Here is a 13,535-nt window from a genome sequence, read left to right as displayed (position 1 = left end):
TGTGGAAATATTGTTCTCAATAACATTGGAACAACATTGTTTTGGAAACATTGTTATGATATTCATTAAAAGTTATTATAGAAATATGTTTTTGATGTCTTATTAAAAATATGATATTTTCCATTAAAAAACATCATTTGAACAACGTTGTTTTGGGAACATTGTTATGATATTCATTAAAAGTTATTATATGTTTTTGATGTCATACATTCATACATAGGTATAAAATTTCACAAACCCAACAGTACTTATCAAAATAAATTTACTTCATAAGTATTTAACCCCAAATTTTAAGTATGCTTGTATAATCCACAACAATATTCACTGCATGATATTATAGTATCTACAGGAATATGTATTCGAATATCGGAATATTTGACTTAGGTAGTTGGGTCGTGTACAGCGTGCACGATGTAAAATAAGCGCCTAAAGCTATCTATTGCCTAGGCAATTTAAGCAGTTTTACGATAGTGTTTGTCAAATCACTTAAATTTATAAGTATTAATATAATATTATTACTCTATAATATAATCAATAATCATGTAGACTTATAACTTATCGATAAATCCAGCGCGGCGGTACAATGTTGAGACAAAATTATTATTCTTTGTGCATGTGCTATTTCTAGCGGGAAAATAATATTTTACGTTGTGCCGCATAATCATACATATCGTAGGAATATGTTTTATAAATGTATACAAGTATATTACTATTAATAACTATTATCGTGCGTTGCGGACAGCGATCGTTGAACTAGTCGCGACTATCGTATTGTATATGGGTGTCTACTGCAGTCTACTGTCTACTCGTTTCGTCACTCGTGCCTTTACTCTTTTGCAGTTCTGACAGTTTTGAAATGTAAGTTCCTATATTTAATTTAATATTATGCCATTTATATAATATAATACCTAAGTATAAGCAGAGAAGGGGAGCAAAGCCCAGACTGAGCTTCGAACCTTTCACTCATATTTGGGGCTTCACGTTAAAAAAAAAATAGATCAATTGGTTTCAACAATTATTTTAGTATCTATTATGGTTTTTGTGTAGTTATTACCTTATGGTAGTTATTGTACTGAGATTATATTTTTATCTTGCAGAACATTTTTAATTTTTACAATGAAAATAATTGTTCTATAACATATTTTGGTTTGGCTTATTGTGTTGTTTAGTATAGGCCGTTTTACAATTATATTATCTATAGCCTTGTTTATACTGTTTAGAGCTAATAATATAATAAAATTAATAAAAATATTTTCTAACTAAATGTAGAAATATATAATAAAAAACATATATGTTTTTACAAATAAAAAAAAAATAAATATCACAGAACAATAACAAAATTAATGATAATAAGTAAGGACTTAGTTATATGCTAAAATATTTAAATGTAATTTTTGTCATGTATGAGTCGATCAATTGCTAAATTTATAAAAAAAATATTAAACAATGTGTGAAAAATGTTATGATGAAATGAGGAAATCTGAATTGTTAAGCATCTCACCACCACCTATTTTGAGCCATTTCGACCACTGACTAGGACTATAATAAGCTATTTTTCTATATAGTTATAGTTGCTTTATAATATCTAATCCTACATTATATTTCTCTGAAGGAGATGAGTAGGAAATGAAATAAAACTATTCTACAAAAAATTGCAATGAACTAATTTAATTTCAACTAAAAATTAAAACATAAACTAATAAACTTAATTTTAACTAAAAAAAAATACTATTCAAATATCAACTTCAAATACTAATATTGCTGCAAAATGTATGAAGTCATAATAATAATATATAAGTTTTGCATTTAAAAAATTTATATAGATCTATGATTGAATGTATAATCTATATATTATTGATAATTAGGGATGAGAAGTTATAGGAGCTAAAATAGACAAAATATGCATGCAAATATGCAAGGAAAAATTATGATATATGCATAAAAAATTTAAAAATATGCAAAAAATATATTATAATATGCAATTTTTTCCATAAATAAAAACATGTTTAAAATAAATTAATATAAATAATATTCCATTAAATTTGTTTCTATTAAAATATAAATAATTTTTAACTGAGTGATAAAATAATTAATATAAAAATAAATATATAGTATAAAAATCAATATAAAAATGATTGGTAAGTGTATTGATTATATATTGATAGTCAGGTGATTTAATCTAAAAAAATAAAAATGCAATTTTGTAAATTATAAGTTTTGTAATATACTAATATATTTGTTAATAATTTTTCAAACCTGTAAATTTGTTGCATTGAACCACCAAAGTTTTTTTAATATTTTCGACATCCAATCTCCGACGATTATCCGAAAGAATATTTTTGTATCGTGAAAAACTTCTTTCCACATCAGCTGATGTTATGGGGGCATACTTGAAGTAAATAAGATCATTTCCGGTTAAGTCTTCTGGCAATTCGTCCATAGAGGTGATTTCTCCATTTGAAATTTTTGAAATATTTCGTAAAATACTGAATCCATTATTTTTTTCCAAAACATAATTTAGTTTTCGGTTTATTGCGTCGCCTACTTCACCAACTACGTCATTTAATTTATTTTGAACCGATTTAACGACAGATATTGAATCAATCAATGAAATATCCTGTCGTTCAAGTTGCGTGATTGTTGATGTTAAAAAACCATAATTTGAATGAATAAAAACCAAGTTAGCTTCTATAGAATTTTCACTTAAAATTTGTTTAGCTTCTTTAATAGAAACCGCATCATTTGAATCTAATATTTGCAATACACCATGTATTTCTTTAAAATGTTGGCAGTAGTATGAAGCAGCATTGATCCATGTTCCCCAACGCGTAAGTATGGGTTCCGGTGGAAGCGGAATACCCGGAGCTTCGGTTTTAAATAAGATTGTGCGAGATGGAGCTTTTAAAAACACTTGTTTCACTCTAGATATTAACTTGTCTACACGAGGAAATTTACCTCGAATTTCTTCTGCAACTCTGTGCATACCGTGTGCCAAACAAGTGACATGCACCATTTTCGAGTATAATGCTTTTATTGCTGTACCAGCTTTTTTCATGTATGGAGCGGCGTCACTCAGAAATAAAAGCACGTTATTGTGTTGTATACCGTCTGGCCACAAAAGGAACATAGAATTATCAAAGAGCTTTGCTATTGTTGAAAAGTTAACTTTTTCCAAAACTTCAGTTGTTAATAAAAATATTTCACCTGGCCCATCAATTAACAATGTTCCAACAATAACGTTGGCAATGAATCTACCTTCTACATCAGTAGTTTCATCTATAGAAACCCAAATTTTGTTGTCAGAGATATGTTTTCTAATATTATTCATTGTTTCATTGTAACAATCAGTCACATACGTTTTTCGTAAGGCAGATTCGCTTGGAACATAATTAAGTGTATATTTTTCTAAAAATGATCGAAATTCAATATTGGTGATTTTATGTAAAGGTATATTAGCACATACCATAGCTTTACATAAATCTTTTGAAAAATGCGATTTTTTTGAATTACTTGATGTACTTGGTGTGAATAATTGTTGAGTTTGAAAATTTTGTTTACGGTTCAGCATTCGCTCATGTTTGGATGTTTTTAAATGCTGCGTAACGGTAAATCTTTTGTCAGAGTTAACTTTAACAGAGCAAATTTTACAAAATAAAATGTCACCATCTGTAGAAAAAACTTGTTCACCAAATTCTGTAATGTATTTCTTTATTCCATTCACTTTCGGCATTTTAAATTATGTTTCTAAACCAAACAAACACACGAACGAACATACGATTGTACAACAACGGTTGTCACTAGACTAATTGATTTAAAATAACGTAAAGACGTCAAACACTCACATATTATATTGATATATCTATAAACGATTAGATTATACAACAACGGTTGTCACTAGTCAGACTAATAAATTGAGTAATAAACGATTTGATAAGATACTAATCCTAGATTTACTTTTATATACCTACCTACTATTAAATGTTACAATTCTACAATTTTCAAATTTGTTATCTGCATTTTTATTTTATTGATTATTGCAGACTACGAACACATACAATTCTATAAAATAATAAATTTTTCATGTCAGTTGTATTAAATTCCACATAATTTTACTAAATATGCATTTTTATGCACAAAAAAACATGAATATGCAACTTTTAAGAAAACTACCAATATATGCAAAAATATGCAAAATTTAAATACCAAATTTCGATTCATTAGGTTATAGAACAGATTATTAGCTAAACTAGCTATAAATAAAAGATATAGAAAAAAATATGCAAATCCTATAACTTCTCATCCCTATTGATAATAAATGAATTATTTTGAGTTCTCATTTAACTTTATGCCATCTTAATTATTTTTAATAATATATTAATATATTATAATATGTATTATATTAACTATTATTAATAAACAATATTCTGATTTCATGAATTTAAGTGAAAACACTCAACAATTAATTTACTATCATTGAATAAATTAATAGATTTTATAAATGCAAAACTTCTAACATTTTTATTATAATCATTTAAATTTCTTTCTTTTTTAGGTTCTATAATATTTATTTGTAAATAGTAAATAGAAATACATAATCATGATTAAAAGCTATACAACTAAGCAAATAAAAATCCAAGATGAAATTTGTTTATTAACTATTAATAATAATGAAGCTTATAATGAAACCCGTAATGAAGTAGTCCTTAATACAACACAATTATTTAATTCCTCAGTACTTAATGATCAAGGATATAATAATAACATTTTATCTTCACCTGAGTTAGTTAATAATATTATTAATGATTCATCAAATTTGTCTTCTAATAATCATACCAAATAATCCTACCACAAAAATTGATTTACAAAATAAAATTGCTAATTGGTCTATAGAACGTAATGTTCCTCATACAACACTAAACAAATTATTAAAAATATTAAAAAAAGAAGATTATTTGCCATTAAAATTGTTACCATTGGATAGTAGAACGTTATTGAATATTAAATCATCAATTACTACTGATATAAATGAAGTAAATCCTGGTAAATACTACCATTTTGGGTTAGAAAATGGAATTATCTATAACTCAAAAAAATTAAATTTGGATAATATAATTAAAATAGTGATAGGTGTTGATGGGATACCAGTATCTAAAAGCAGCTCAAGTCAGTTATGGCCTATTTTAGGATACATTCATCCACATCATGAAAATGTTTTTCCTATTGGAATTTATCATGGAAATCAAAAGCCCAATGATAGTAATGACTATCTTAAATATTTCATTGATGAATGTAAAATATTATTAAAAGATGGGATTGTTGTTGGAGGTATTTTAAAGAAAATTATAATTTTTGCTTTTTGTTGTGATGCTTCAGCAAAATCTTTTGTTATGAAAGTTAAAGGGCATACTGGATTTTCATCTTGTACTAGGTGTTTTCAATCAGGAGAATTCTTAAAAAATAGAAATTGTTTTCCATATTCTGCAATTCCTTGTAAAAAGAGAGATCATAACGGTTATCTTAATATGATACAAACAAATCATCATTTACATGGCGGAGTTACATCTAATCTTATTGAATTGTCAAATTTTGATTTAGTACAATCGTTTCCACTTGACTATATGCATCTTGTTATGTTAGGTGGCAAACTTTTAAATCTTTGGCTTAGTAAAGGACTTGTTTCAGTTCGTCTACCTGGTAAGCAAGTATCAGAAGTTAGTGAATTGTTGCTATCACTTAAATCATGCATTCCTATTGAATTTGTAAGAAAACCTAGAAGTCTGATAGAAATAAGTAGATGGAAAGCTACAGAATTCAGACAGTTTGTATTGTATACTGGTCCTGTAGTTCTAAAAAAAGTTCTGTCTGAAGATTGTTATTCAAATTTTATGGCATTAAATATTGCGATGATCATTTTATTGAGCCCAAATCAAAATGATAAAATTGACTATGCTGAAAAACTTTTAAATTACTTTGTTAAGAATTTTGAACATATTTATATGGATCTCATTATATTTCTCATAATGTGCATGGTTTGTTGCACATTGTTGATGATTATCGTAAATTTGGTCCACTGGATTTCTGTTTTTGTTTTCCATTTGAAAACTTCATGAAGACTCTGAAAACTTCCATTAGAAAACATGATCTACCTTTACAACAAATTATTCGACGGTATCATGAGAAATATTCAAATGAAATAATTGCCACTGGTAGTTCAATTGAGCTAAATTCAAAAAAAGTTTTTACCATCATGATCTAGGCCCTTTAATAGAAAATATAACTTGTGGTCCTCAATTGGTAACTTTAAAGATTAGGAATTTTACTATTAAAGTAAAAACTACTGCTGATAGATATGTATTAACTTTTGGAGGTAATATAGTAGCTGTTGTCAATATTGCACGCCTTATTGATACAAACGAGCAAGATATTATTGGGTATAAGTTTTTAAGCAAACAACCATTTTATGAAAACCCATTGAAATCTTCAAAATTAAATATATATATTGTTCAGAATAAATCAACTGATTTGCAATGCTGGAAAATAACTGATATCCATTTCAAAGTTATGATTCTGGTTTCTAATGATCAACATATTGCAATGCCACTTATTCACACATCATAAGTCTTACATGTAATAGATTTGTCTATATTTCAATATTTGTATATATTATTTGTAAATAATAAGTTGTACATTTTTAATAAAGGTTTTATATATAGATCAAAGGTATATATAATTAATACACCTACATAATATAGTAATATACATTTTTAAACTTTTGATTTTTGTTTCAGTAAGTATAAAGATGTGGATAGTTGTTGTTTTTGAAAATGACAATAGTGTTGCTGCAGTGCCAACAAATTGGTATAAAGACGGGTTTTGTGCCTGGCCAAAAAAAACTGTTAAAAACAAAGATAGCAGATTCAAAATCAGACTGAACCAACTAGGTCAGAATTTGACCGTTTTCCAGCTAGACAACTAAGTTCTTCACCAATAGGTTATTATATGGTTTATATATAGTAATTACTAAAATTAAAGCAATAAAAACTTTTAATAGTTTTTATTGCTTTAATTAATATAATATACATAATTGTAATATATACTGGATACCAATATCAATATAAAATAATTTATTATAATATTAATATTACTATACATTATTATTAGTATAATATTTTATATTACTATACATTTTACTGATTTATCAAAGCTGTAAAAGGTAAGATTTCTTCAGACTTGTCATCAGCAGAAGAACATACCACAAATGACAATTTTAACAGAAAAAAGAAACTATCCAAAGATGTCTTTACTCCAAAAGAAAAACATCAGTCTCAGCCCTCTAAAAAAAGAGGTCCCTTAGTCCACCTCCAATTTTTGAAGAAAGCTCAGGTATTTAAATTATATGATTAACTATCTAACAAAAGTTTAATAATTTACAGTATGTAATTATTTTAAGTGTAGGTATTTATTATTGATGATAATATATTTTATAATTTACTTTAATAGTACCTAACCTACTTGTAAATAAACACAAATAATTAAATTTTAACATTTTTATAGACGATGAAAATGATGCAATCAGCAAAGATTTTTTACAATTAAAAGAAAAATATATTTCTCCTTTAGCAAGTACAAGTAGTAAAGATCAGATTCTAAATATTTATAATGATAACATCGATTCACAAATTTGTAAACAGTCATCAAGCACAAAAAGATCACTATTTACTAAAATGCAGATATTAGTGATGATAACTTAACATTGGCTACAGGTAAACTATTGCTCACTCTTATACATAGGTACTTAATTATAATTTAGGTACATGTAATAGTTTTATTTAAAGTTTTAGTAGACCTTGTCAATAGTTTTTACTTAACTTTAGACTTATTCAGTTAATTAGTTCACTTTATAGTTTATTCAATATATAATATGGTTCTTTAAATTAAAAATATAATACTATATATCTCAATCAAATTTAAACTACCTACTTGTGAAAAGGTTATACACAATATAATAATAATGATTATAATGTACTACACACTCTTATGATAACATATATAAATATATGTATTCAAATATTTATTTGTTTAACTATTTCAATTTCACATATTGGGTTCAACAGGATTTGATTAATTATTATTTCAAATTTAACTAATGATGCTGGTAATTAAAAAAAAAATTTACTTAGTAAATTAAATGTTAATAAGAATAAAAATATTTTTTTCTTTTTTAAAGAAAAGTTTTGTTAAATCTTCATTAATAAATTTAAAATATGATGTGAAACTTCTCTCTAATTCAATCGATTCATTGAAAACAATTATCCAAAATATTGAAGTGAATACCTCACATATTATGTCTTCCAACAGTATACAACAAAGTATAATAGATATTCAAGAGTTGAAATGGCCAATATTAAATATAGCCCAATTAGATGATATTGAACAGTTGTTGATGGACACTAATATAAAAAATAATGAAGTACCTAAGTGATTCTTATGTATTTATATATAATAATAAAAAATAATAATCATATTCTCACTGTTTGATCATGTGCAATATTTCATGGAAATTATAATATTTTTATTTTTTAAATATTAGGTACAACTCTTGGCAAGATTAGTTGGAAAAAGCATTTCGGAATCAGTTCGCCGCATAATGTCGAGAATGTTTGAAGATAGCTTTCTTCAAAATTATTCCTTTTTAGGTTTTTAAAGGAAAATCAAAATTTTATGGATTGAGTTGTTGTCAATTACTATTCGGTAATATTTCATAAATAAATTATTTAATATAATGATTATAAAATTAAAAATAAAACCAGATGAATTTGATTATTCTAAACAGTATAGCATGGTGGTTATAGTCACTATAATATATTCTGAGGTCAAGCATCGGCTATCGCCTACTGTGTCGCTATAGCTTCCAGATGGCTAACCACCCTAATTTGTTATGATAAATTTTCATTTCATATACACATGTTCCAAACTGTACTACCCTCCCCAATAGTAAAAACCAACTAAAAAGTTCTAAACATAAAATATGATATGTTATGCGTTAGTACGGAAGAGTATTGTACTCATATGTATTTCTTTTAATAATATAGGTAATATCATTTTAATTTGTATTTTGTTTTTAGATGCTGTAAGAAAAGAAAAGAAATTTAATTCAACTCCAGACCATGAAATATCAACTGTTGTAGCTAAGTGGTTAGCACAGGCACCAAATAGAATTTCAAAAAAAAAAAAAGCAACTCAGCTAAAAGCACAAAGCTATAATCATAGCTAACAATATAAATATTATATATACTTAATATTATATTCTTTTGACCATTAAAATGATTTTATTATGGAAAGTTACCATAATGCACAATATGTAAACAGCTGTTTAATACCTTAAATATTTAAATATAATAAATCTGAAATTAACAGAATCTTAAATCTATATAGTATATTTGATTATTTAATGCAAATTATAAATGTGTTTTATGTATCAATTAGGACTTACAGGATTGTTTTAAAAAGCATATATGTTTCACAGGTATTGTTTGAAATTGAACAGTCTTCCATAGTTTCTAAGTTTTTATAAAAACAAGTAATACTACAAAGTATAAAAATAAGCATAAAGAAATATTGTTGAAATATTTAAAAAAGACATTGGTATAATAATGATATAAAAATGTTCTCACAATATGTAAAATTCACATTGCTACAATAGTTATAGAAATATTGTTGAAATATTCAAATCAAGTATTGGGACAACAATGTTTTGAAATGTTACTATGATATTTAAAATTAATATTGATGCAATATTTATAGGAATATTAATGAAATATTTAAAAAAAAATATTATTACCACATTTTCTTAGCTGCCATGGGTTATTGTGACAACATTCAAAACATATTTAAACAGTTTAAATAAAACCAATGAAACACATTGTGGAAATATAAATATTTCTTAGCAAATATGTTTAACATATTGTGGAAATAAAATATATTATTTATATATTTATCAAACATAGCAGGTACACTAAAAGTATGTATTACCTCTTCACAATCATTTTAGCAAGTTGCTCATCAAACTGTTTTTTTTTTTGTAACTGATAGAAGTCGAGATTGTTGAACAGTCGTGCTTGTTTACGTGGACGATTAAGTGACTGTTGAAAATTATTAGAAATACTAGCAATTATTGGAGTCAAAACTGAACTGGTCTGTGCTACGTTAGGTGAACTAATAGATGCTTTGAGGTACTTGGTTGTGGATTAAAAGGTTCGTTAAGAAGTGTATCTTAAATAATAATAAATTGATTATGAAAGTGACATTTAAGTTAAAACTTTTGAATATTTTTAAATACAATTATTATTAATAAGCACGACGAATAAAAACAAAGAAATTTAAGTACCTCTTTGATTAGATTCATTTCTATTTATAGATACAGTTGGATGCTTTGCTGTCAAATGTCTTTTAAGATTATTTAAACTTCCACCAGAAATACTCAATTGCACACTGCAATAACCACATTTGGCTTTGTTACCATCTACCGGCTCAAAATGATTCCATGTTTCCGATGTTCTTCCTCTGTAGTATGGCATTTCTATTTAAAATTATTAACTTTTGTGTAATAGATTATAGATTTATTTGAAACTATATAATTTTAACTGAAATTTTTTATTTTCAAACTAAACAAATGTCACTATATTTACATTTTACTCGTTACATAATATATTAGTGTACATTTTTCAGAACATTGAGCCTGTTCCATTCTGTACTGTTTTGTTAAAAATAAAAATGAATATAATGTGCATCAAAAGTGTTAATATTTAAATATGTTTGCTTACTTGAAATAATTATGAAATAACATTTGAAAATATATAATATTTGATAATATTTAAATATATTTTTATTATTTATAATAATAAATGTTGAAAATAAATATAATTTAAACTAGGTAGCTTCACAACTTCTTAAGATACCCATACCTTCTATGCTTTAAGAAATTTTAGTAATTTTAGCCTACACAATTAACATTAAAAGGATCCCTATGATACATACATAGGTATAATCTAAAAAATATCATAAGACCATATTATATTATTACTCTCAAAATATTTAATCCGTGTAACATAGTTTATTATAGTTTCAGTTGTGAATCATACAATAATAAATAAAAGCAATACATTTTTGACTAATTAAATAATTAAATAAAAATAATAATTCAAGTCAATAATATAATATAAAATATTAATATTAATCTATTAAAAATTAATCAGATTTTTATTTTTTTTTTTTGTATATCTATAGTATATACCTACATTGTAATAGTTCCTCAGTCTTAAAGCTAAAAAACATATTTCAGTTTGAAAAGTGCCTTTACTATTAAAAAAAAGTATTTTGTGTTATAAAATTAATCTTCAACTACTCAATTGATTTTTAAAACCTTAAAGAGAAATACTAAGTGTAGAGCAGTCTTGTAAAGTATTTGAGTAAATTTATTTAAATAATTTTACAGTATTTAGAAAAAATTCTAAATACTTTTAAAATTAAGTATTTGGAAAGTAATTTAATTAAATACTTTTATGCAAATACCTATTTTTCAAAATTAAACCTAATTATTAGTAAGCATCACATATTTTTTTTTGAAAGTTTTAATATTTTATTTATAATATTATTTGTTACTCACAAAAATAAAGGAAAAAAATATAGGAAATAAATAAACATATTATGTAACAAATAAACACTGATATTATGTAAAAAAGTCGTTTATTTTTGGAAATTCCAAGAATAATATTTGTATAAAAAACATCATATTTTGGTAGTAGGCTTAAGAGATTTGTGTATATTAATATATTGTATAATGTATTGATATTATGGTTTAATGATAATATTAAAACTGATATGAGAAGTGACTAAACCGATAACACGTTCGGCCTGGTAGTTGGTACAAGTACAACTGTGGTAGAATGTCGTCGGGTAAACTCGTTCGTATTCGTTCGTAGTTCACTTGATCGTTCAATCGTTCATTAGTGATTGGTTCATATTTTTCATTATCTCGTGTATTGTGTACGGTGGTACCAGTTGAACGAAACGTTTCAATTGAACGATTTATTTTTCATTATCGTTCGTTCGTTCGTCGTTCGTTCATCAACCAATCGTTCAATGAACTAGGTCGTTCGTGAACGACACATCCCTAGGTCAGACGAGTGGTTGTTGGAAAATCTAAAAGGTTTGGTGGACTTGTGAGGGCCCATAATTATTAATAAATTATACTGCATGTGCATATAAGTATTACACAATATTTAATAAAAAAAAAGTATACAAAATATCTCATGCTTATCGCTGATAATATTATTGTTCGTCAATTTGTCGCCAATCGACGAGTGAACTGTGTGCGAGTATTGCAGATGTATAGATTTAATGAGTATTATTATAGAATCTATGTCTAATCGGCGGGTCGTGGGGGTCATCTGCAGTTTTTGTGTCGCTGACTTCTAATAATAATTATTATTGTTCAGTTGTTTTCATTTAATTTACAGACTTCCAGTATAATATATTATATTATACGCTATAATATTTTAATCTATTCTGTGAAAATACAGCTGTAAGCACGGCCACGGCGGTTATAAATACGTTACCATCCGTTTATTAATTTAAAAAGTATAAATAACTTTATCGTCTGACGTCTTTCTGAAAAGAAAAACCTGTCGGGCGACCGTATGCAGGCTGCGGTTAACGCGTTTATTTATTACTGATTGATAACGAAAATATTTCGTTTTTGGTTATACATAGTTATATTGTACTGGTCATATCTCATTTTGTCACTAAGTTTGATGGTGTGACTATTATAGTTAACTCGTCACTCGTGAAATACGAATTGTAGCTGTCTACCATTTTTGCGACGTTCAAGTAAGTACCTATTAATTGATTATTATTATTATTATTATTAGTAGTTGTAGTTGCCGGCTTGTAATATTATTAATAATTATAATACAATTATACCACATACGCATACGTTATAAATTAAAATGTAAATTTTATATTTTTAACAAGAAAAAGTATATGTAGGCAGGTAATTCAAAATTTTTACTAACTAGCTAGTTATGTAGGTATCTGTAGAACTATAATATTAACCTAAGCTATTATTTTACGTTAGTAATTACTTACTAGGTTTATTATATTTAATAAATTATTTCATTAGAATTGTAAGTTAATCTGTTAATGTAACATCAAATTAATATTTCTTATTCTAATATAAATTATACTAATAAATGTATCTATATAAATGTTGTAATTATTATTTATTTCTATCATAAGTTTATACTTCCAACATTTTAAAAATATTTGTAAATGTTTATGGATTTATAGAAAAAAACTAGGTAGTAGGTAGTTATTAACATAATTATAATGTTTGCATAAATAATAGATAAAGTCAGGGGCGGACTTACCATTTTTCCGCCCCTAGGCATCGCATTACAACACTAGCGCCCCTACATTGGCGTGCTCCCGGGGGGGGGGGGGAATGTTCAATGAAACAAAACAAAACTATAAAAATT

At 26.0% G+C, this 13,535-nt stretch overlaps 1 pseudogene; it reads left to right on the top strand.

The window, feature by feature from the left end:
- Positions 1-6,799: 6,799 nt before the first annotated feature.
- LOC132925832 (uncharacterized) lies at positions 6,800-9,274 on the top strand (annotated as a pseudogene).
- Positions 9,275-13,535: the final 4,261 nt, after the last annotated feature.

This window comes from Rhopalosiphum padi, chromosome 3, assembly GCF_020882245.1.
Source record: "Rhopalosiphum padi isolate XX-2018 chromosome 3, ASM2088224v1, whole genome shotgun sequence".
NCBI classification, from domain to species: Eukaryota; Metazoa; Arthropoda; class Insecta; order Hemiptera; family Aphididae; genus Rhopalosiphum; species Rhopalosiphum padi.
The sequence above is the reverse complement of the archived record's forward strand: the minus strand, read 5'-3'. Positions and strand labels throughout refer to the sequence as shown.